At 37.0% G+C, this 20,998-nt stretch overlaps 1 long non-coding RNA gene across 1 annotated transcript in view; it reads left to right on the forward strand.

Moving 5' to 3' along the window:
- LOC130142699 (uncharacterized) overlaps positions 1-20,998 on the forward strand; it is a 327,736-nt gene that overhangs the window by 253,345 nt on the left and 53,393 nt on the right. The window contains exon 2 of the long non-coding RNA XR_008819483.1: positions 18,379-18,451. This is a non-coding gene — a long non-coding RNA (uncharacterized LOC130142699). The remainder of the gene's footprint in view (positions 1-18,378; positions 18,452-20,998) is intronic.

Raw genomic sequence — 20,998 nt, forward strand, 5'->3', positions numbered from 1 at the left:
TCTGTCTTTCCTGGTAGGATATATGCATATAGGCATTCTGGTTTAGACTTGCAAATGTGTGAAGCTGAGTACTGATGTGCATAACACAGGTCGGTCTGCACCATTCACCATTCAGCTTTGCTATCTTGAAATCTTCAGCAGGCTGATATAAAAATGACATTTAAAGGCCTTTGGCTGGAAAGGAGTAATCAGTTTTGTCTGAATTTAGGACTACACATAACTGAAAGAAAATTGAGAACAAAGACAAAAAATAGCTCTTAAAAAATGTCTAATGCTGTGTAAAGTATGTGTTGTTGCTTACTCTATATTCAGCATCAACATGACCTTGCAGTGGTAGCTACTAATGCATATTTTTTGACCTAAACAGAAGTCTCCTAGCAAGAGGACAAAATGAGTGTGTATTTTTGGCTAGGTTTGTTTTTTGTTGGTTTTTTTTTTTTTTTTAATTTTCTGGAACTGCCAACTCTTACAGAAAGCTTGGTATTCACTGTGAGGCCCCTGCTATCTATCCATAACATATGGGTGCTATTAATTTTATTTTTTTCCTAAAATAATATTTTTACATATATTCATGAATGAAACAGTAGTATTGAGATTTATGCTATAAAATCAAGCAAATGGTTGTTCACAGAAATCTCTGTCTTTAATTTCCCCCTCCTTTCATATCTTCTCATCTCCCACTTTTGGGACTATTTATGCCCTCTAGTTCATATTTATTAATCTGGTGTTGTTAACCAGTTCTCAATACAGATGTTGGAGTTCAAAGAGATTTAGGTCCATATTTTCATGATTTTTCACTCTTGAGGCCATTAGAATAATGAGCATTTAGATGGTTATATAGATGTTATGCACTTACATTTCAGCAATGGTAAGAGTTTAAATCTTTTATTACCTTAATCATTAAAAAAAATAAAAAAATAAAAAACAAACCAAAACCCCATTCATTTTTGTTTATTTTAAAGTTGAATCAGGAGAGGAATCCTTCCAGCAGATGGCAGTAACTCTCCACCTACCCCAGCTATGACTAAAAATTTGCAATCAACCTAAGTAGAAACTCCTGTTGTTTTTTGGTTTTGGTTTTGGTTGGGGGGGGGGGGGGGGGGGGGAGTTGTTTGTTTTGTTTTGTTTTTTTCCAGCTCATGGCTAAATTACTTGCACGGGCTATTCTTTTTCAGTTTTAATTTTCAAGACGACCAAGCGCAACAGTTGTCCCTATGTCATCTGAAACTAGCCAAGAGGCATCTAATTCCAATGTCATAATTAGTTTGCTGCATTGATTATACAGAATAATGAAGGTGAATCAAAGTTGTAGTTAAATCTGCATTTAGGTGTCTGGGCTGCACTGCTTAAATTAACTTTGCAGCTGCAAGAACCTGAGGGTGGTCTGGCTTTTACTCAGCATCTGTAAGGATTGCTTCACAGTGGACTTGTCAGTCCTAGCTGTTCTGCTTACTTGAAAATTTTGTGGTATAGGTAGTATTGGACAGGATAAACACAGTCTCTTTAAATGAGGGTCTTGCTCAGACATACTTCTTTAATCTCAGAAGACGACAACATTTTCCTATTCAAGGGATACCGACACAGAATATTTAGAAGGAAGCCAATTAACTCAAATTCGGTGTATGCGAGAGCTTCCTATAAATAATTAAGTGATTTTATTTTAAATCTGCCTCAAAAAGAGTGTTATAGTGACTTTTCTCCACCTGCTGAAAAATCAGTACAACTACTGCAATAGCAATTGCTTGTGGTTCTATCCTACAGCTTATTCAGCTATGCATAGATTTAACTTTATCATGCAAATAATCCCTCTACAGTGGAATTCCTGGTTTAACTCTACCTTAATACATGAATAAGCCTTTTTAGGATCCAGGTGTAGCTCACTACGATTGAACTATTGTCATATACCTAAGAAGAATGATCAAAAATACATATATAATCAAGGGATTATATATAATGCTGCCACTGACACCAATTTCCTTGTTATTTGATATTTAAAGAACTTGTAAATAAAGCTGGCTAATGAAATAAAAGTCTATAGAGAATCCTAATTTAACTGAGTTTCTTTAGTGACAAATATGAGAAATAAAAAATGTGCTTACTTTAAACCAGCACAGCTATGACCCAGATTTCAACATGACAGTTAATACTACAAAGCATTTTATCTGCTGAAAAGTTTTTATATTGCTTCCCATCTAAAACGATATTGTGCTTTTACCCCAAATATGATTAAAGTCCTTACATTAGAAAACATGATTTTTAATAAAAGTACTATGAAAGAGCTTTCAATTACCTCATGACAGAAAAAATCTCATCTATGCTGTATACAGAATGGATGTATCAGGGGAAAGGAATAACTAAAAGTGCACTGGCAACTGCAAAGTAATATTTTCTAACTTTATACTTTTTTGTAACAAATATTTTTTATTGTTAGTTTTCTTTTTTCCTTTATGCTTAATTAAAAAAAAAAATATTTCTTGCCACATCAGTTCAGAAGACTTTGGAGGATTCCTGGCCATTTTGCCTTTAACCTCAATTTGCTATTGCTTGTGCTCTAAGATCACATCGATCAGCTTCCTGTAGAAATGTGTTATATTCAGAAAACGTCAGAGAGATGGGATGCTGTTGTGAGATGATGTGAAGAGATGGGAATAGGCAGAAGAACACTTCGGCTTTTCTTCTGTAAACCTATCCTTGGGAACTTTGGCTTCACTGAGACAGTGTTGGACTACATCATGGCTTCAAAGGACTTAAAGTAGGGATCCTAATTTTCTAACACTCAAGAGTTTTTTTTGGTGGTGAATTCTATTAATATATTTGATTTTTTGAAAAATGCACTGTATTTTATGATAGTAGTACATTCAAGATATTTTTTGTTTTGCTACAGAACATAACTTTTTGGATAAGTACATATTTGACATTTTCCACAATGACAGATATGTTATTTAGATGATAGATCTTGACTAAAAGAAGAAGTAGAATCATAAAGGGAAAAGTTTAGTGCAGTCCTGCTCCAGGGTGCATTTTATAACTTATTCTTGATTTATTCTTTTCTTTATTTTTTTATTATTCTTATTATTTATTCCTCTTGAAGAAGAAATAATTGCAAAATTTTCAGGGTTTGGTTTGCAATTCCTCCCCTCCCCATTTCTTTTTATGATTTTTCAGCATACCAATGCCTGTTTTTTTGGGCATTTGGTATGACATATCATTAATGGATTGTCCTTACTGTTCTACAAGCATCGTTGAATAATTTCTATGTGATAATATGTTATTTTTATAAATGCCAAATGTTATTGAGTGCTCTTTGAATTCGTTAGATATATAAAGGAGCCAATAAGGAAGCAGAATTAGAAAACCATAGAAACAAATTATTTTTAAATGGGGAAAAAAATAAAAGAACCACAAACAAACCCTGAGGTAGTAACTGAATGCAATTTTTATATGTGTTTCATTTACCAAATGCTTAATTGTACTAAGAATATTGGTGGGTTTTATAAAAGAATACCTTTTGTCTGTATTGCAAATACAGAGCATTGTCACTACTGCAGTTGTCTCCAAGGCACAATAAGTTAGCTCACATACAAAAAGCTGGTTTTGCACTGATGTCTTCTGTGCCCAGTACTCAGAAAAAAACTTGTGTCAACAGCTTCCACTTTAAAAAATTTGCAGATGAGGCAGTATTTAATCTAGAGGTTTTTTTAAAAATCTAAGGTTAATATGGGATTTAATTCTCTAGTGCTTTGATAATAGAACAATTAATAGACAAGTTGATGAAAAAAAATCCCCTCTTCCCCCCCAATTTTTGTGACTTGATCTTAAAGGTCTTTTCCAACCTAAATGATTCTATGATTCTATATTTTCCCAAATACCAGAAATATATGAACAAAAAACTTAAGGTAAATTATTTACTGCAAGGCCATAATCAAACTTCTAACACCTCAGAAAATCAACTTTTTTCAAAAAGATCTAAACCCTAAAATTTTTGGTGAGGAGAAAATACTTATTCTACCTCAATAAAGAAGACAATATTTGTAAATTTCATTTGTTCTGTTTTGGAGTGAGGACTGAGGCCTGGGAAGGAGTAGGGGGCTGTGACAAAGAGCCAGAGCAGGGATATGGAGCTAAGGTGAGGCCCCAGAGGTGGCAGAAGTGGGGGCAGAAGAATCAGCCCAGAGTTTCCCAGTGGCAGGGACCAGGGGGAAAGATGAGGCTGATGAGCTTCAGCTTAGCTGTAGCTGTGGGCCCAGCCCCAGACCCCACTGCACCTTGTTTTAAAGGGGTCACAGGGGAGAACATTGGCGTAGCTGTGGAGTAAGGCCCTATGGTTTCTGACTTTTTGCTTTAACATTGATGTGAATCTTGGCCCCACGGCACACAGATGGGGGTGGGGGTGGGGGTGGGGGGTGGGGGGAGAGTGGCTTCAGGGCAGCCACTGGCACAACTGTGGGACCTATCCATCATGGTTTGGTCTCAGGACCTGGCCTCCATCCACAATTTGAGTCTCAGGAAGGTGCTTTGGAGGGGGAGCATTCTTGGGTGGAGAAGCTGGGAGCTGGGGACACACCAGGTGGGTCAGAGCCCTCCCTGGAGGGCGCAGGCCCCGGGGGAAGGGAAAGGGCCAAGGAGGTAGGTGGGCTGGGCCTGTCCCACAGCAGTGCAACAAGGGCATGGCCAGGACAGGTGTGCCCTGGGCCTGTCAGGGCAGAAGGAGGCAAGAAGGGCCCTGGATGGACCTCAGTGTCCTCAGGCAGGGCAGGGGCCTGCATCTGGCATGCATCTGGCTGCCCCTTGCGTCCACGTCTGGGTCAGCCCTGGCTGCTGCTTTTGCCCATCAGTCTGCCAGGAACTTTTTTTCTGATGAAGAATGAATACTAACATTTGTATTAATATTACTAGCTCATATTAATAGAGGAGGACAGTACTATTTGCTTTACTTTTGTTTTATCCCCCCTATGATTTCAGAGTTCTTTTTACAGCTTGGGTTTGTGACAGCATTGGAATAGAAATTGCCAGACTTTATCAAATGCAAGGTAAAACAACTGTGATGCCATTCTAATAGGTGAAAAAGGGTTAAACATATTTTTACTTTATCTGTCCACAGGGGCCTGTTTACTAGAGCTTAGATCTGTACGAAACAGCAGCCTGAAACCCCTCTATTTTCCTTCCTGTACTACTACATTCCCACTGGGGCAATGCCATGTTTCTTGATATTATTCTTCATCGTGCTGCCTCTAAATAGCAATACTGCTGAGAATGACTTTACAGGAGGAGAAGCACTGATTTAATTGGCTGTAAAGTCATTCCTGGAAGGCTGCCTGCTTGTGCCATACCCTAAGAGAGAGACACTGTTTCAGTCTGGTGAAAATGAGAGTAGGGAAGTGACAGGTCTTAATAGGCAGTTCCCCCATCTCCAAATGCAAATACAACCCCTAGCTTGATCACCTGCTGCCACCTTTCTGGTCTAATACACACATGACTTTGAATGGCCTAGATTGACCATGAATGTGGGATCAGGAAAGAATTCAGAGAAACATATTCAAAGAAAAAATATCTTTCAGTCCTATAAAACACATCAGGTACAAAAAATTTCATCAATCTATTTCAGTATCATTCCTGCTCATCTACATTGTGATCTTTCACACTCTCTTTAGAAATGGCAAATACTCTCTGGCCACTTCAGACCAAATTTATTTCTCCCTGTCTTATTCCTAGCATTTTTGCAGAACTTTGAATTCTTGTTCTTTAAGAAAACTGATTGAGCTAAATTAGGCCTCAGATTTGCTATATATTAAAATTCCTGATTTTGATATAATTGTTTACACTTACCTGTTTTAATTTGAGGGATAGATATTTTTCCACCTCTTTGGAGCCAAAGGCTCCTTGTGTTCTTTCTTGAACAAAAGCAAATGGTTAGATACAGATTATTGCACTATAAACTTCATTTGAGTAATACATATTTTTCACAGTCTTTATATTGCATCTTAGTCTGAAGTTTGTCATCTAAAGATGCCAGTAAACACTCTCTTTATACTCACGTATCTTGGGAATGATTATCAGATATTGCTCATGGCGAGCATTGTATCAGCAAGGAAAATTTGCTCTTAATAAACAAGCAGCTTTCGACAGTAAAATCTCTTTGCCAATAAAAGTCACATTTTCCAATTCTATGCTGAAAAAAATCACTGTGAAGGGAGAATTCTAGGTATATGCTAAAGTTTTGTACAGTCCTTCTTATCTTTCAAAATTTTTTTTAGTGAAAAGATAGCAGTCTTAAGCCTTCTCTCTGGCACTTATTCTAATTTAGGCTAAGTACCTCCAGGCTGGAGAAGATTCAAATTCTTATTCCCTTACCCTGCTTATAATAAACACAATATTATTTTTTCAGTGCTTCCATCTTTAGAGATATTCTACACACTTTTGTAATCTAAATCTGAAGATAGCTAATGTTAGGACAGTGTTATGTTGATGCAATTAAACAGTTCCTAGCATCTAAATGAAGTTACTCAGATCTAGGATATCTCAGCATGACAGTTGTTTGTATCACATTGAAAATGAAGTTGGAGTTACTTGATTCCTTCTCACTACTTTTTGTTTTGGGTGTAAATGTGTCTTTCTTTTAAAAAGTATGCAGTGGTTTTGTGTTCATGAGTCCTAATTCTATCTAGGACCTCATCTGCTAAACAACCACACTGTTTAAAGAGATTTCTTGGAAAAAAAATTGGCTTGGCTGCAATCATTTATTCTGATAGGTTGATCAATTGTTAAAGAGCTCTCTTCTCTGTTGCTGGCCATGACTTCCAAATACCCAAAAATTTTTTTGGCATTGTGGAAATAACAATTTATAGTCTAGTTACCACTGAAAGAAAAGTCCCAATTCATGTGCTTCTGCTCCTTTTCCTGTGTTGGTGTGACATTCATCAGACTGTTATCAAAGAGATAAACTTGCAGAAAGTGAGACCATTGTTTTTTAAGTATCAGTGCTGAGCTCTCCAGGACTCATTGACTGTGTGTCAGGGGAGTGCTAGTGGAGACAGCAGAATAACATGACAGGGAGACATGCTCTCTTTTCTCAGATAACTGTTGGCTTTGCATATCTAAGACATGAAATACAATAAGTTTCAATTTCTGTCATTTCAACACAAGAGTGATTATGAAGAAGACTAAAGGATAATCACAAGAGTATTAGCCCTAATGAGGTCAAATTGAAGTAAGTAACATTCATTCACATATATTCTTACGCTTTTGCAGTATTCTTCAATGAATTTATTTCCATGGCGTATCAGTGAGATAGCAGAAGACTGTCAACCCTGTTTACCAGTGACAAACCTGAGAGAGGCCTGGCCATAGTCGCATAGAAAGTCTAACAGAACAGTCTGTCTCAAAATCCACTGGCAGCCACTCAGCACAGTTGATGGTTTTTTTTCTCCAGAGCTTGTAACACTGTGTGACATGGACTTAGAAACACTGTTTGAGGGCTGTGACATTTGCTTTCACATATTTTGTACGTAAAGGCAGGAAATAAATGATCTGGAGAGACAAGAGGGGGTGTTTTTTTTGAGTATTTTTTTAAAATATCATAGGCATTTTAGAGGTAATTTTCTTCTGAAGCAGGGACCAGCCAACTGATCCTTTGGGGGAGTCTTGCAATATCATCCTCTTGATATTTATAGCACTGTAGTTCACTGTTCTCTTCCTGGGAAGGATTGTGTTTCTTTTTTCTTTCTTTTTGCCTTTTTTTTTTTTTTTTTTTTTTTCCCCCCCCACAAACAACGGTCACTCTTAAGTAATGGAGATTTTCCTGTGTCTGCGAGTTTAGGAAACCAAATAGAGGAGTTTCCAGAGCTCCCCTATGAAATTAAGCTGCACTGTTGATCTTGGTGATTTTTGAGGTTATGTCATCTGTGAATTAGACTCATAGCTATTTGATATACTGATATCCTTAATGATACTGGAATGAGAATTAAATGAGCCCTAACAGTGAAATTATTAAAAGAAACTGAGTAATAGAAAAAGGCTAGGGAAATGTAGGTAGAAAAAATACAGTGTGGGGAGGGATGAGGTTAAAGACACGCATGCCCCCAAATATAGGAAAAAGTTAGTCTTACCAAACTTGTATTGCACTACCACATCACAATGGTTCATCCTAATTATTTTTCTTTTGTTTTCTCTGTTTAGGACGTGGCCCTGTAATCTTCTCTTGTTTTTTCCTCTTTATTTTAAATGTACACAGACAGAATGTATTTATTACTCTTCAAGGAAACACAATAAATTAATCTTTTTAAAGTGGGTTGTACTTATGCTTAGTAAATAGAATATTTAGAATATATTTTAGGTATTAGTTTTACTTCTTTGGTTGGAAATACTGCTTTTTTTAAAGAATAGTTGAAGAAAAATATCAGTCTCAACAGAAAGGGAAATTATAATGAATATAAAGAAAGACTTGTAGTAGTGGTGAGCTGAACAGGTTAACAATTTTCAAGAAATGAAAGCCCATGTACTTGGAGCAAGGAAACTCAGTGCAAACAGCTAAAATGCATAATTTAGAGTAACAGATGATACTGGTAAAAGAGTAGATTAATTCACAAGGAATCTTAGATTTATAAAAAGGGGCAATAGGTAGTGCAACAGTTTTTTAGGAGATATTTTATAAATTCATATTGCTTAATCAGCATTCATGTGACATGATGATTAATTAAGCAACTTGAGTTAAAAAAAGTTAACTGGTGCTTTTATATACATAAAGAAAATGCTAACCGGTATGTAGCATCAGCCTAAGAAATCTCTGCGATACACACAGCAATGTTAAAATGTAATGAAATTTGTATTCAGGGTAGTCATTTGAATGGTGTCATTCATCCTGCAACACTGGCAATATATATCCCTTACTATCTGCATATTTCTATTCATTTTGCTTCCAGTGTGACTGTGGAAAATAGAGCTGATATTGATTTGCTCCTGACTTCAGAATAATTGACTCAGTCCATTGTCGTATACAACCTTGTTTCATCACATTTGAAGGCATTGCATGATCATATCAAATAAATGTTCCAAACACTGATAGGCTTCCTTTGCAGTTTATACTACTTTGCATTTCTTTAATTTTAATAAGGTAAGTAATTCTGAAAACTCAGATACCTGTTCAGAATAATGGGTTCTTCCTTAGTAGGTGAGAGACAGCAGCACAGAGAATTAACACGTCAGAAATATTTGGCACCTTTCAAAGCTGAAACTGAGTTATTTCCAGTTTATTTTTTTGATGTCCAATAGCAATAAAACTCTGAAATATTTTGGTTGTTTCTTGAAAGCTCATAACAAGTAAGTAGGAGATGGGAAATGTTAAAAAATGCAGTACTTCTAGGTTTCAAGATAGGCTTATGCTGTTGGATTTTGCTTTCTTTGAATTTTGATTGCAATGCCCTGTACTCTAGTCATCTAAGATCAGGAAGATATCTTTCCTGATTCCGTATAGACTATTAAGACACTTGGCACCATGATGAGACTGTAAGCTAAATTTAGTACCATAGAAGAAGGCTGGAGTCAGCATTGGATTATCTAATAATTTTTTTTCTCATAACTCAACATATATAACATTCTTAAATGTAATCACACTGCAACAAATACACTGAAAGTGTGTGTTGCTGAGTCTATCTCTTTACCTTCAGATTATCTAGCAAAAAAAAGGAAAAAAAAAAAAAAAGGCAAAAAGCTATTTGAAAAGTAGCTGCTTTTAACCCTACTCTTCCTATCCTAGAGAAGCTTCAGAACTTCATTTTTCTGACATTTGGAAGTACTTGGCTTCTTTGTTTTAACCTGTAACTAATACTGTGATTTCTGATGACTGCAAATTTTAGCAATCAGAACTGGTGAGAAATCTGAACCATGACGTTAGAAAGGGATTCAAGACAATACAGTTGTGACAAAAAACCTGTCTTCATGTAGAAAACGCAGAAAATGTGTCTTATTACTTTATCATACTGAAATTTAAACTGAAGTCTTCAGTTTTAAACTTAAATCTTATGTAAGGAAATCTTTTAAAATATAAAACAAATATTAATGAATAGTTTAGAAAAAACTATTTTAACTTTTTTTTTAAAAAAAATAAATTAGAAATGAACCCCTAAATGGATATTCCTAGTATTTCACTTGGTTACAACATAAGGAGAAGGACGGCATATGGCTGTTATTCCTGTGCAAAATAAAAGTAGATAACTTTTTTTTTTCCAGGAAGCTATAATCTGAATAGGTGCATCTTATCAAGCTCAAATGTTTTGCATAAGTATAAATGTTTTAAAGTTCCATGAGAAGAGTAAAGGTGTTGTTTTAAATTCAGAAATATCAGAGGTTTAGCTTTTCCTACTTTTAAAGTTAGCATAACTAAGCATGTCTTATAATCTTCATTAATTTCTCTTTCAAATTGTAGTTCAGTGAAAAAAAGTATCTAACTTGTAAGAAAAAAAAGTGATTAATCATTACTTACTCACAGTATTATTTTCTGTAAGAACAGGAAATACAGGACATATATTTTAAGTAATTCAGAAGGAATTTACAGTTTTTCAACTCCATGAGTACATTACATTTTTATCCTGCTTGCAGTTTTATGTTCAGATGATTGGCTCACATTTGTAAGTAATTCTTATCTCTTGGATGATAGTTACATGCCTATAAAATGTTGCAAAATTCCATGAAGATGAAACTGTCTTTGTTTACCTGCTGATATCAGATTGAAAAATTAATGAGTTAAGCAAGTTAGGTTTAGGATTAGGAGGAAGTGGGATCTCAGATGTCAGTGTGAAAGTGAGGCAAATGAGCTTTGGGACACCCTTTACCACTGATATATGCATGCTGGCAGCTTTAATAAATCCTGGCTCTGGTTACATAAGGAAAGGCCCAAAATGTTTCCCCAAAACCCCCACAAAAACCAGAAGAACCAGCCAATAGGTTCATGAATCAGAAACTTTATTTCAAGGTAAGTTTCAGGCAAAGAAGGTGTCTCAGATCTTCCCTTGTCCATGGTTTTGGGCAACTTCAACTGCTTGTGAGACTGTGGGAGACGCCCCACAGACTGGGCCTGTGCATAGCTGTCCTTAATTCAATTGCTTTGCAGAAAACTACAGAAATCTGTGGCTGAGTGGCTGAGGAAAGAGGGGATGGGAGTGCACCATATTCTAGTTATATCTCTGTCTGGGCCTGAGGCTGTGAGAAACAGGACAGTATCAACAAACAGGAGTAACCACCTTAGGTCACCAGAGGCAACCTCTGTCCAGGGCTCTCGCAAGCCTCAGGCCAAGGCTGTCAGCCCTAGGTCTCCCTGACAGCCAAGAGATGCCCATCCTGGTTTGGCTGTCAACAACCCACAGTGGCATGGGCCACTCTGCCACCAGTCTGCTGCTAACTCTGACATGGCCACTACACTGCTTGAGTTGGTGCCAGGATCTGACAACTTCAAAATAGCTCCAGTCAGATCTCATTTTGAGTCCTTATGTTTATGTCAGTGTCCTTGCAGAAGGCTGCAAATCTCCCTGCCAAGTGGCTGAGCACAGAGTGTGTCATGGTCCAGTGGTGTCCTTTTCAGAGCCTTTTGCCCTAAAAGCAAAGGAGGAACAGCCACTATTTGTTGACCACAGACAGCCCCTGTTTCCTTCCATATGACCCTGTCATCCCTTAAGAGCATTTTGCAAATACCTCCTAAACACTGATAGGCTTGTGACATAGACCACCCCTCTAGAAAGCCTCTTCCAGTGTTTGAACACCCTCTTAGTAAATAAATGTGCTTCCTAATACCCAGTCTAAATCTCCCCTGGTGCAGCTTTGAACGATCCCCATGCATCCTGTTGCTGGATACCAGGAAGGAGAAGAGATCAGCACCTCCCTCCCCACTTCCCCTCTTCAGTAAGCTGCAGAGAGCCATGGGGTCACCTCCAGGCTCCTTTTCTCCAAACTAGACAAGCCCAAAGTCCTTAGTCACCCCTCATGGGACATGTCTTCCAGCCTTTTCACCAGCTTTGCTGCCCTCCTCCAAACACATTCAAGTACCTTAACATTCTTCTTAAATTGTGGTACCTACAACTGCAGACAATACTCAAGGGGAGGCCACATCAACTCTGAATGCAGCTGGCTAATCACCTGTGTTGACTGGGCAGTTACACTGTGTTTGATGCATGCCAGAATGTGGTTTGCCCTTTTGGCTGCTGGGGCATGCTGCTGAATAATAACTCATACTGAGTCTGCTGTCAACCAGCACCTGCAGATCCCTTTCTCCAGGGCTGCTCTCCAGCCATTCCTCTCAGTGATATTCTGTCGCAGGTACAGAATCCAGCAATTTGTCTTCTTAAATTTCATCCATTAATGATTGCTTAATGCTCCCATATACATAGATTCCTCTGCAAGGTCCCTCAAGAGAGTCAACAGCACCTCCCAGTTTGGCATCATCAGTAGACTTGGTCATGGTGCATTCAACTTCTGCATCCAGATCATTGTTAAAAAATACTGAGCTGAATTTGCCCTAGAATTAAGCTCCAAGGAACACCATTGGTGAGTGGTTGTTGGCCAGAAGTACCCATTCACTACAGTGCTTTGAGACCTGCCCTTCAGCAAGTTTTTCACCCAGCACACCATGTATCCACTCATCTCACAGTTGCACAACTTGTCCAAACAGATACTGTGAGAAACTGTGTCAAAAGCCTTACCTGCACCTGCTAGGCAGGTGACTTCATCATAGAAGGATATCAGATTAGTTAAATAGGACTTTCCCTTTGTGAATCCCTGTTGACTGTGCTTGATGATTGCATTATTCTTTAAATGCCTTTCAATAGTACTTAGTATGATCTTCTCCATAATGTTTCCAGGAACTAAAGTTAGACTAAGCAGGTGTGTAGTTCCCTAAGTCTTCCCTCATACCCTTCTTGTAAATTAGAATAACACTGGCTAGCTTCCAGTCATCAGGAACCTCCCCAGACTTCCAAGGTCTTTGGTAGATGATTGAGATGCATAATTAATAATTATTAAAAGTCAATAAATATTTTAATTTCTGTTTCCCAACCATCTTGCACTTGTTTCTGCACAGAAAGCATGTAGTGTGAGTGGGAAGTGGTTTGGGATAAATATTTGTCAGTTCGAGATGACTTCCTCCTCTATTTATTCCAAGACATGGAAAAGGGAAGGAATTTAGAATGACTAGGCTGTCAGGACCAAAATATAGCCTGTTAAACAGTACTTAAACCCCCCATATGTATAAATGTTATTTACCATGCACAGAAATACAGCAGACTTCTTACAGAAGCCCTCAAATTATAACTTCATTAGCCTTAGTGCTCATCATCCAAAGCCTGATGCATATTCCAGAGACCTAGTTATGGGATCAAACACATAACACTATTTAAACTAGCAATTTTAAATTATTACTTTATTGTAATTCCCTGTACACTTAAATCTCAAAGCTTAGAGAAGAAAATAGAAAATACATAATCTGAATTTGGTTTGATTTGATCTAAGGGTACATAAGAGTAAGAAAGTTATACTTGCTAGCAAACATTAACTTTGACTAGTAGCTTGGAAGGTGACTTGTAGGCCACTTTCCCTTCTTAGATGGTAAACAGTAGAAAAAAGGCCTTTTAATTCTTTTGTAAAGCTCACTTTGCAAAAGAGGTTGTACATTTTCAGAAGCTTTCCAATCCATATTCCTTTGCAGTATTCTAGTACTTGTAAATTTGCAAGATGTATAATTACAGTGTAATGCCATTTCCTTTCTGTTTTATCATAGATCTGGATGAGATTTTCCAGTGAAAAATTCAGATTTTGGTTGACCAGAATACCTCACAATACATTTTTCTGTTGGGAAAGGAAAGAAATCAGATTTTAAATACTAAAATTTTCAAAAACATTTTTTATTACATTAAGGTGTGATTAGCTCAGACACAACTGAGATCTCTTAGTACTCTAGTGTTACTCTGGGTCTTCTTTTATGTGCTTCATTAATTTATTAGCCTGGAAGGCCAGGCCAAAGAATGATCAGATCATTGAAACATTCCTGTTGATTTCAGTGGGGTTTGGATCAAGACCATATTGTATCTTCCTTGAATATTCAGGAGTCTTGGTGATGAGATTTTTATGTCTCTGCATGCTTGGACACTTGGAGGTCATAAATACCTAAATTCATGATCATGCTTAAGTTTAAATCCAGGAGGAAGAGACCAATTTAAAGCCATGTCATACACACTTTGTTGGTGTTTTCTTGAACTATTTTAGGAGACTGCTTTTTCAGCATCTTTCAGCTGTGCTTTCCCTTATAAAAAAAAAGAATCTGAGGAACCAATAAACTTTGCTCTAACTTCATGACTTGATTTATTGTCACTCAGTCTTAACATAGCTATGGTTTTTAGGGAAAAAAAAAAAGTTTTCTGCCTGCCTGTTTTCAAGAACTCTATGTTGCATGTGGTGCTGTGCATTTAAAAAAACTTTTTTCTCAGAAACTGCTATTGTATGATGGCAAAAATAGTTTCCCCTAAAGTTTAGAGGAAGAGAGTTTTTAGGGCAAAACATTCTTGGTTCCTATTTGGCATTTGTTGCTTTTCACTTTTATTTTTTCCTGAATCATTAGGAATATTGTGGCTTCTGAATGTCACCAATGAGATACAGAAAAAGGTGGAAGATGGTTATCAATCACAGCCTTCCTAGGTGGGTGGAAAACCCACAGATTCTATGTACCATGAGTAAAATATCACAGAATCACAAAACGGGTGAGGTTGGATCTGGACCAGCTTCCTTTCTCAAGCAGAGCTACTTAGAGCAGGTTTCCCAGGATCATGTCCAGATGGCTTTTTAATATTTCCAAGGATAGAGTTTCCACCACCATTTCTGGACAAACTGTTCCAGTGTTCAGCCACCTTCACAGTAAAAAGCTGTTTCCTGACTATCAGGCAGACCCTTCTGTGTTTCCTTGTTCCCATTGCCTCTTGTCCTGTCACTGGACATCAAAGAAGAGCCTAACTCCATTTTCTTTGCACCCTCCCTTCAGGTATTTATATACATTGATGAGTTTACCCTTGAACCTTCTTTTCTCCAAGCTGCACAGTTCCAGCTTTTTCAGCCTTTTCTCATAAGACAGATGCTCCAGTCCCTTCAGTATCTTCATGGCACTTAATTTTTTCTTTCCAGTATGTCCGTATTCCATTTCTACTGAGGAGCTCGGAGTCGGACACAGTACTCCAAGTGTGGCCTCACCAGTGCTGAATAAATGGGATCACCTTCCCTGACCTGCTGGCAGCACTCCTCCTACTGCAGCCCAGGAAGAAGCTGGCCTTCTGTGTGGCAAATGCACAGTGGTGGCTCATGCTCAACCTAGTGTCCAGAAGGACCCCCAGGGCCATTTGTTCAAAGCTGCTGTCCACTTCCAATTATTAAATTTCATGAGGTGCTGTCAACCCATTTCTCCAGTTTATCAAGCTCCCTTTGGATGGCAGCACAAACCTTTGGTGTATCAGCCACACCTCCCAGTTCTGTGTCATCAGCAAAATTGCTGAGGCTACACTCTGCCCCATTCTCTAGATAATTAACAGAGACACTGAAGTTAGTATTATCTAGTATTGACCTCTGGGGCACCAAACTAGCTACTGGCCTCCAAGTAGACTTTATATTGCTGATCAAAATGTGCTGAATTCAGCTGTTTTTTTCATTCTTAATTGACCTCACTATCTGCTCATCCAGCCCATACTTCGTCATTGTCTCTGTGAGGGTATTACTGTGGACCGGGTCAAAAGCCATATGCAAGTCTAGGTAGGCAATACCTGCCACCGTACCCTCATCTACCAAGCCTCTCATTTCACCATATAAATTTTTCAGGTTGGTCAAGCCTGACTCTCCCTTGGTGAATCCATGCTGACTGTTCGTGGCATTTTTTTTTGTCAGTGAACTGCCTGAAAATGGTTTCCAGGTTTAGCTGCTCCATCACCTTCCCAGGGGTGGAGGTAAGACCTGATGGGCCTGTAACACAAAACTTTTTGCCTGGTCTCAGGAAGACCTGAAGGGAGGTCTTACTAGTTCAGACCAAGGCAAAGAAGACATTCAATAGCTCAGCCTTTTCCATGTCCTCCTTCACCAGGACCCTTGTCACACCCAGTGGCGGGTCCACATTTTCTTTAGTTTTTGTTTACTTGTTGATACACTTACACAGAGTATTGATTTTGACACCCTTCACCAGATTCTGTTTCTGGGCTTTGATTTTCCTACATGCATCTCTGCATGCTTACACAGTGTATCTGTCAGTATTCCCCCTACCTGTCCCAGTTCCCACCTTTCATATACTCCCTTTTCATGTCTGAGTTTTGGCAAGAGTGCCTTGTTCATCCATGCAGCCCCCTGGCATTTTAGTCTGACTTCCTGCCTGTTGGGATGGACAGCTCTTGAGCTTGCAGAATATGATCCTTGAATATGAAAATTATTGCAGAGAATGATCATATTCAATAGAATGAAAAAAAGTACTTCTACTGAGAGTATAAAATACTTGGCAGTGGCAGTTACATTTTTTTGGTCGTATTTTTGGGTAACAGAAAATGTTTTTTTTTATTCTTGCTTGTCTTAGTTTAAAGTTAACTTTTCAGTAGTAAGTAATTAACTTCTTTGTGGACACCATGCACATTTAGAAAGTGTGTTGAATGTCCACTGTACATGAGGGAATCAATAGACTGAAAAGTTGACAGTCTTTGTGCATGTCCATTATTATTTTGTTCTTACTGTCACAATTTATGTTTCAGTGATATTATTGGTGTGTGTGTGTTTAGAACAAAGAGAGGAATCTGGCAGAATAAAGGCTACAAGGCCTGGACTAGCAGCATAGAGATGAAAACCTGATGCTTTTTTTGTTTTGTTCATGGTTGCATTTTAAGTGGAACATGTATTCCAGAGTCAAAAGAAGGGAAAAGGAAATACTGCAAGTGAACATGTTATCAAGGCCCATAGAGGGTAGTACAAGAACGATGAGAAGGAAAGTAGAGTATGTCTGGTCAGGCTAAGCCAGCTGTTATTCACTAAGAGTGAAAAAAATGGACATTTATGGAGTACAGGTGGGAACATGAAAAGTATTCAGGTACATAAAATTCAAGAAGGAAAACACTGATATTAGAAAAGACAAGGAGGCATGTTAGAGCTAGAAAACAAGGGAGAAAAGACAAAAACATGTTACAGAGAAGAAGTCTTATGATGACATAGGTAAAGCAATAAGTAAATAATACAGTGCACAAATACCAATCTCAACCCCACCAAAAAGCAGAAATTTCCTGCTTAATACAATAATGAGAAAAAAAAAAAAAAAAAAGTTGTGGTTTGGGTTTTCTGAGTTGCTTTTTCCCCCCACAAGCTATCTTTTATTATGGAAAAACAGATAACACCATCATTTGTCCAGACTATTTGCATGTCATGAAATAGAGCATTTGGCAGCCAAAGTAGGCTTTTTGCCTAAAGGGTCAACAAGCCAACGCATTCCACAAAAGCAGAAAGAGAAGATGTGAACAAGATGAAGAAGGAACAAAAAAAAAAGTCAGCTTAGAGAGGAATACCATTACATGATAGAAATGCTGTTCTCACAAAAGCAATTATCTTTTCCTCCCAAGTTACAAATAATATGATATCAGACCAGTGTGGAGCTAGGAATAATTAAACCTATCCAAAAATGAAGTATTAATATATGCACAACTAAAAAGAAAGATGCCTTTTAACTCTATCTTCCTACAGTGATATTCAGATATATGATATGAAGATGATTCTCACATTTATTGTGTACTTGACACTCACCAGTTTTTGCTTGTGTAGTTTTTACAGCCTCTATAAGTCTGACTTTTAGTGAAAAACAATTGAATGAGTTACAGTGGACATCCATATGGTAGAGATTTACACTGGTTTGTGATATGTGAACAGATAGTTTTACTGTTGGCAAGGCTACAGTTCTGTTTTCACAAACTGTTAAGGTAATTAGCTGATTAACACAATGTCTGTGCAAGTACTTCAGGTGTTTGGTAATACCACTGGTATAGTTAATGAGTGAATATATGAAACTACATTTTTGCACTAAAATAGTACATTGAAAAAGACTTGGTCCAGCAGTGACATAACAAGAAAGGGTTTATAATGAAGACAATGTGGTTGAAAACACAGTTGTTTGATGATCACTTTAATCAGAAAATATCTGATTCAAGTCATTTATGATCTAGACTGTCTTAACAGCTGTTAGTCTAGAAATGCCACTTTGGTTTGCTACCTTTCAGTGATAGCAGTTTGCTGAAGTTATTTATCGTCGGTGTACTAACTTTTCCTGTTTCTTGAAACCTTCAGAATTTATTTGTGTTACTGCAGAAAAGCAAATAAAACATTTCTTATTTTGTCTTTCAGGGAAATCTTGAAGAGTCTTACACTTTTAAACCTCCAGCCACTGATGGTTCTGTGAAGACATTGCAGTGAGGTGGTAAGTTGGTGTAGATCTCTTGCTTTATTCAGCTAAATTGTCATTTCAGATTTAAATGCTAAAACAATATCCTTCAGTGTTTTGACTGTGTGACAAAACTTGAGAAAGGTTTTCTTGGCTTTCTTGGCAAATTCCCAAAATTGTAAGTCTGTGACTGATTTTGTATGTAGGAATTCTGAGTCACAGAGGCATTAGATTTGTTCTGTATTTACAGAGCATCTTTGTAACATATGAACAGACCAGTTGATTCATACATGCTCAGTGCCTATTTTCCAGAAATTCTAGGTTCCTATACATCTGGAAATCTAGGTGAGTATTGTAGTTTGGTAGAGCATGAGTCATTCAGGATTTTTTGGTATTTTCAGCTTCTCAGATTTCAGTCATCTATTTGTCAACTACTTGTCAGCCTTTTTCCAGAATTTTCCCTTCTTCCTCCCACGCCAGTATGACACATCTCTAAAGGCTTTCTTTTTGTGACTACATGGAGGGCTGATAGATATAGGAGGTCACTGTCCTGTCAATGTTCCCTTGATAAGCAACTTTATGAAGCTCTAAAAAATTACATCATGATTTCTGTTGATTGTAGCAACACTCTGGGAAATCCTATGTAACAGTCCCTGGCTAAAAATTTGTGTCTGAAATAAGTTTATTTTTAATTTTTTATTTTAGACCCTAACAGAGACAACATGAGGGGTGATCACATATTTTCAGGTGTTAGAACAGTTCTGAGTAATGAAGGTTCCAACAACTGTAAGTCACAGCTCAGAAAATCATGACTGGTGGCTCTCAGTATTTCTGACCTCCAGCTGCTTGGGCAGTCACCCTTAATCCTTTAATAAAACACACTCACTCTTTTTCGTTGTTGTTGAGTTTGATCTTTTTTTTGTTATATACTGAAAGTTTATGTTAGTGATGGAACTTGAATGCTAAGCAATACAAATCTTCATCTTTCAATGAGAATTCATATGGCTTTGTTAAGCTAGATACCATTTTGTGATATTTTTTCCATATTTCTATCCATCCATTAATAAAACTAGAACAGGTTTATAACTGCAATTATACATCCATGTTGTATGAAAAAGATTAAAGTTCCAGAATTTAATGAGTACAAGAAAACTTTTCAAAATACTAGGTACTGAGAAAAATAAAGTGGTATGTTACTTCATTTTCTATGGGAATAGAAATGGTCATTGTTTGACGTACATCAATTGTACAGATAGGACCATGAATGTGGCATAGATTCTTATGTTTTGCTTTGTTCTATTAGTTTTGATACATGGAGAATTTACAAAGTAAACAGGCTAAATTATTTCTGACTTTCATATTTAATGATAACCCAGTCACGAGTTTGTTGCTTTTTAAACCAGGCAGCTATTTGTTCTGACCAGTCTTCTGAATGACTTTTTCTTTGTGATATCATTATAGTGTCACCCACTACATCTTGGTCTAAAACCAGAACTGATTTCACACAAGCAGTGTCTATTTCAGTGAATACTAACAATAACCTTCCATTTTGATAGAAAGTTTCCTTTTGAAGGATTTTTTTCTTGCCTTTGCAAATCAGTAACAAAGTGTGATCTAAATCATGCCATTTGGTGATACTTTTATTAAATTGTTTAGCTAAACTATAAGTTACTTTTATTGGAAGTAATAAAATTATCCTCTTGTCTTGATTATTCTTACTGTAAAAGTATAAGTAGTTTCCATGCAGTAATGCATTTTACCCAAATTAGTAAACACGTTCTCAGAACAAATTCACATGTCGAAGGTAAGGTAAAATCTGATAAGTACAAATGAAATTTATTTCTGCTTTCTCTTACAGTAGTGTATTTTTTAATTAAATATGAAGTTAGTATTAAGATTTATATTTCACTGTTAAAGAAGCCTTGATTCACTGCAGTTAGATTGCTGACATTTTTTTAAGATTACAGATCTTCAATATAAGGACTTATTATTTCCTAGGCTGAAATCTGGTCACCTTGTTAAATGTAAGACATTTCCTTGAAGGAATCAGTAGTAATAACATGCCAATAGCCAATAAAAGAATGAGAAAAAAAAAAAGGGCCCAAATTTTTATTAAAGTTTGAGTTGTTTAAGACTTCTGTCAGTTTTATAATTCTGGATCTATATCAGATGTACAATGATGTACAATTTTCAACTTCCATACATTTTCTATTTCAGAATTTACATAAATAATAAATCCAAATTTTGCAAACTTTATCTGTTGCAGAAAATACTTTAGCAAAATTTCATAATAATAATAATAATAAAAAAACCTATTCAAAGTTGAATAGAGGTTGCTTCTGTTATATATCAACTTCTTTTAACTACAAATTCAGTGTTTTGTTTTTCTCTGCTTGCTGAGCATATTTTCAGCCCTGAAAATGTCAACATACAAATTTTAAGAGTGAAATTTTGGTAGTGCAAAATGTAAAGTGTTTTGTTCAGACTTCACTGTGTCTCAGATTTAATGTGCAAACCTGGGTGAACAGGGATATGTCTGTGGCACTTTCAATGATAATTAAGATACATCCAAGATGAGACAAT

Source organism: Falco biarmicus, chromosome Z (assembly GCF_023638135.1).
Source record: "Falco biarmicus isolate bFalBia1 chromosome Z, bFalBia1.pri, whole genome shotgun sequence".
Taxonomy (NCBI): domain Eukaryota; kingdom Metazoa; phylum Chordata; class Aves; order Falconiformes; family Falconidae; genus Falco; species Falco biarmicus.